Below are 4,677 nucleotides of genomic sequence, written 5' to 3'. Positions count from 1 at the left end.
TCCCTATGGAATTCTATTCCCTCCTTTATTCGTAGTTCTAATACCCTTCCAATCTTCAAATCCCGTACCTTCGCCTACCTTTTGTCCACACAATTCCGAAAGAATAACAATTGAAAGTTTCAAAAAAGCTTTATATATTTTCTGTATTTTATGTCTTAGATTTCGTTTATAATTGTAAATATGTACACTAGCAGAAATTATATCCTTTCATTTATTATTTTTTAGTTTAATTGTATTTGATTTTTTATCATTTTTTTTTTTTTTTATTTACTATAAGAAGTCATCTTATGTTTTATGATATGACAAGTGGTTTTATTTTATTTGTTTTATCATTATTTTATATATTCTGTTAATTATTGTTGTTTATTTGTATTTTTTTAAATTGTTTGTTCATCCTCTGTCAAGATTTTTAAAGCTGAGAGAACCCATACACAAGCTAGGATAGTTCTCACCAGTTCCGTCGATTCATCTACAGAAGTGATCTTCCCCCTTAGCTATCAGGGCCCTGTTTCATAATGACAGTTAATAGTATTGGTTCATAAATACAAGTATAGAAACAAACTGGTAATAACAATAATACTTTTTTTTTCATAACGGGGATGACTATTAGTGATATTATAGGAGTTAAAAAGTACTAAAGTACAAGTTACTTTAAGTTATAAGTTATAAGTTAGTGTAATTGTATTAAGTTAAACCTACCAGACTTATAGTATTAGTTTGTACTTTATTATGAAACAGGGTGCTGGTTTTCTGGTTTAAAAAACATAAACATATCTTAATAGGTAGTTTAACTACTCCGACTACTTATAAAAAAAACATTAAAAAAAAATTTCTTTATAATCATAAAATTCTTTCTTGAGACTGGCAATTTTTTTATACTAAATAATTCAAAACATTATCCAAATTATAGTCTCAAAACTTTTATTGTTTTTACACGTCCAACGTTTCGGCCATCTTCAGGGACAATCTTAATTCACTATGAAACATATTATTTAATCATTCCAAAACACTTCATACAGGCTATTCTGCCCAGGTCAAAACATGTTTATCCAATAAGTCAAATATCCATTAAAAATCACAGTCAAAAATATTTCTCATTAACCACTATCATACACTTTTATTACAACCTTACTTGTGAGGTAACAAGTAAGGTTGTAATAAAAGTGTATGATAGTGGTTAATGAGATATATTTTTGACTGTGATTTTTAATGGATATTTGACTTATTGGATAAAAATGTTTTGACCTGGGCAGAATAGCCTGTATGAAGTGTTTTGGAATGATTAAATAATATGTTTCATAATGAATTAAGATTGTCCCTGAAGATGGCCGAATTGGCCGAAACGTTGGACGTGTAAAAACAATAAAAGTTTTGAGACTATAATTTGGATAATGTTTTGAATTATTTAGTATAAAAAAATTTTTAAAAAAATTAATGAAGGTAATAGTATACTTTTTTGTCTTCCTTTATATGAATTATCTACAATGTTCCCTCAATATACCTGGAAAGTACAACTAGACTTTGCAACTTCTTGCCATGTTTTTTAAGATTTATTTTATTTAATATTACAGCCAGGTTAAGCTACAGATTGTTATCTTACATCATAACTTGCATTTGAACGTATCTCAACATGCTCTAATTAACACATTCAAACACTAAAAAAATTCATTTTATTTCTTTACGCGGCACCATAAAATCGAAGTGAAGCGAATGACCGTCACGAATGAAATTTCACCCGAAATCCTGTTTAAGCAAAGATCCGTTTCCTGTCGGGATGATCCGGAAGAGAACTTGAAACGGTTCATTAAAAACTTCAACGTCAGCCGTGCTGTATAAATTTGTCACCATTGTATTCCATATCGACCGATTTTCGCTGAGGAATTCGCCGCCTTGATACAGTTAGAACTTGGGTGCCAAACTCAGTTCAAGATAAGCTCATTCAATGTATCAACTGGTAAGATACAAGCTGCCCACATCATATGTACTAACTTCTGAAAATTATATTTTAAAGTGAGGATTCAGTAATTTTTTTTTTCAATTGGCGCGACAGACCGTGGAGGTCCAAGGCCTTGCGCGATGTACTTAAGAAATACATCGCGCGTTTCCTGACGTGGTTTTCATTGGGTGGGTCCGTCACTCTCACGCCTACTTCTGCGAGTGCCACCCATTGGCTAACGGGCCTCACAAATTCCCGGGGGGAGATTGTGAGTGAGTATTGCATAATTTTTTGCTTGAAAAAATCCCGGGTAGGGCCGGACTCGAACTTGCAATCTCGTTACCACGCTGCTACTGTCACCCCCACATACGGTAATTAATAAATGTTAATAACTTGAGTAAATTTAGGTTAATAATTGATAATATTCCTAAATAATTGTTCCTTTTTCATATTATGTCAGAACGTATCGAGACACCAAAAAATACCCTAGGGATCCCACAGAAAAAAAGATTTCTATGAGCCCGATGATGAAGTGTTTGTCAAATAAAAATAAGAATTCGTGATAAATTATCAATCCGTTAAACTTAACGTAAAAATTTTAAATAATACCTATATGGGCGGTTCCAAAAACTTTTTCGTAGCATTCTTGTTGGGCTTAAAAAAAGTATCTGGACCCTTGTTAGGCTTTAAAACTATCAAGGCACCCGTGTCGAGCTAAAAAAAAATTTCGACTCAATTATCCTTAGAGCTTTTAAATATATATGAAAAGAAGGGGGGGGGGGGGACGTGCAAAGTAAATACTGCTATGCACTTTTATGATAGTTTAATTTTTCTTTTCTTTTTTTGTAATATTTTGAGAAAGTAGCACTCGTAGTTTGTATTTTGTTTTGTTTTTTTCCTTTGTCTTGTGTTTTCGACTTTTTAAAAAATACAATCAGTAGCCAAACTTTTACACTTCTACTTTCCACTTATTTTAGGCATATTGTAATAAATTAAAGTAAACAATAACATGAAGTTTTGGCGGGAAAGGTTACTAAACAAGTTGCTAGTAAATCCGCTAGGAGCTTTTATGTATTTAACATGACTTGAAATAGGGCAGCTCACAATCCTATACTTATAACATTTAACATGGTAAAACATTCTACATTTAACACATCATGAATACCCCTATAGAAGGAGACAGTCCGGGTTGCGCCAAAGAGAAACAATTATGAAATATTTTTAACTATTTATTAATAGCCAACTTTTCGCCCCACACTGCAGGGAAAAATGAAAAGACAGATCAGATAACACATACAGATCAGGTAAAACTATTATAAGAGTATAATAAAAGTGACATATATACAAATCGGTTAAAAAGACATCCATATAAATAAACAATCATTAAATATAAATAAAAATGGTAAGTAAATTTAGGATTAAAACAAAGAAAGATATATTAACTGACATTGTAATGGCATAGTGAAAAAATGGCGTAATAAAATAACTAAAAAACAATTCAGACAGTTTATATTAATATTTTTATGCTATTACTGAATTTGTTTCAACTTTATTCATATTACTCTCATCCACTTCACCCTACTTTTTACTTAATCCACATTGCTTCCTTCTGTATTATATATTTATTTGCACTTTAATACTAATTTAAATATTACTTTTACTATTTATAATCTTAAAAATATGATTTTTTTTTAACAAAAGGATAGTACGATCATTTAATTTTTACCTATTTTTTTATCACTTGCATTACTGATAATTCCATGCTATATCAATTACTACTGCCTCAATATTGTTAATTTTTCAGTTCATCACTAATTAGAGTTAATTTAACTTCTTGGTTAATTGGTGGATCTGTTTGGTTACATATTTTCTTTTTATCAGTTACTCAATACTATGACAGTTAATGTTTATTTTTGACATTTATCTTTAGCTTCCTTACTATTTTGATTTATATTACGTGTTATTTTGTTAATATGGATATCTATTTATACTTCCATCTTACATCAGGATAAACGACTGACCTGGAATCTTAACACAAAACTGAAAAGACAGGAAGAAACTGCACGCCGATTTTGACAAACACTGAACTTACTAGACAACGATCTAAACTTCTAATTCACTACAATTAAAATCATAAATTATCAGACTTTAATGTTCCAAATGTATCAGATCTCGCCCGAACCAGATGCCATTTTTTCCATTATAAGCTCCTTACAGTTGTAAATTTCAATAAACATAAAAAATACATTACCGTAAAATGGTGTTTCTTTCTCCACTGTGGTCATTCTAGAGACTGCCCCAAGCTAGAAGGGCACATTTGAGTACGTCAAATACCAATGTTCAAGTAAAGCAACATTTCATTTGAATACTCTTAAATTAGTTTTAGCTACTCTGAATCTGGATATTTTAGCCCAGACGAAGACCTGCAGTTGGACGTATCATCGGAATTTGCTGTAAAATAAACTATATCTACATCATACGTCTTATTCCATTCACTTTCTGTATGAAAACAATGTTTTTATTTTATTTTCTGGATAAGTGTTTAGCCAAGGGGTTTTTATATTACTGATTTCTAAGCGTTTATGGTGTCCCCTGTTGCAAGTAAAATCTTTTAGGTGGTATTTTTTACATCACCACCAAATAAAGATTTTTAAAAAATTTATTCATTGAAATTTACAACTTAATATAATAAATATATTATTTACTAAATAATTCAACAACACTATCCAAATTATAGTCTC

The sequence above is a fragment of the Halyomorpha halys genome, unplaced genomic scaffold, assembly GCF_000696795.3.
Source record: "Halyomorpha halys isolate HHAL.00 unplaced genomic scaffold, Hhal_1.1 Scaffold953.1, whole genome shotgun sequence".
Classification (NCBI taxonomy): domain Eukaryota; kingdom Metazoa; phylum Arthropoda; class Insecta; order Hemiptera; family Pentatomidae; genus Halyomorpha; species Halyomorpha halys.
The sequence above is the reverse complement of the archived record's forward strand: the minus strand, read 5'-3'. Positions refer to the sequence as shown.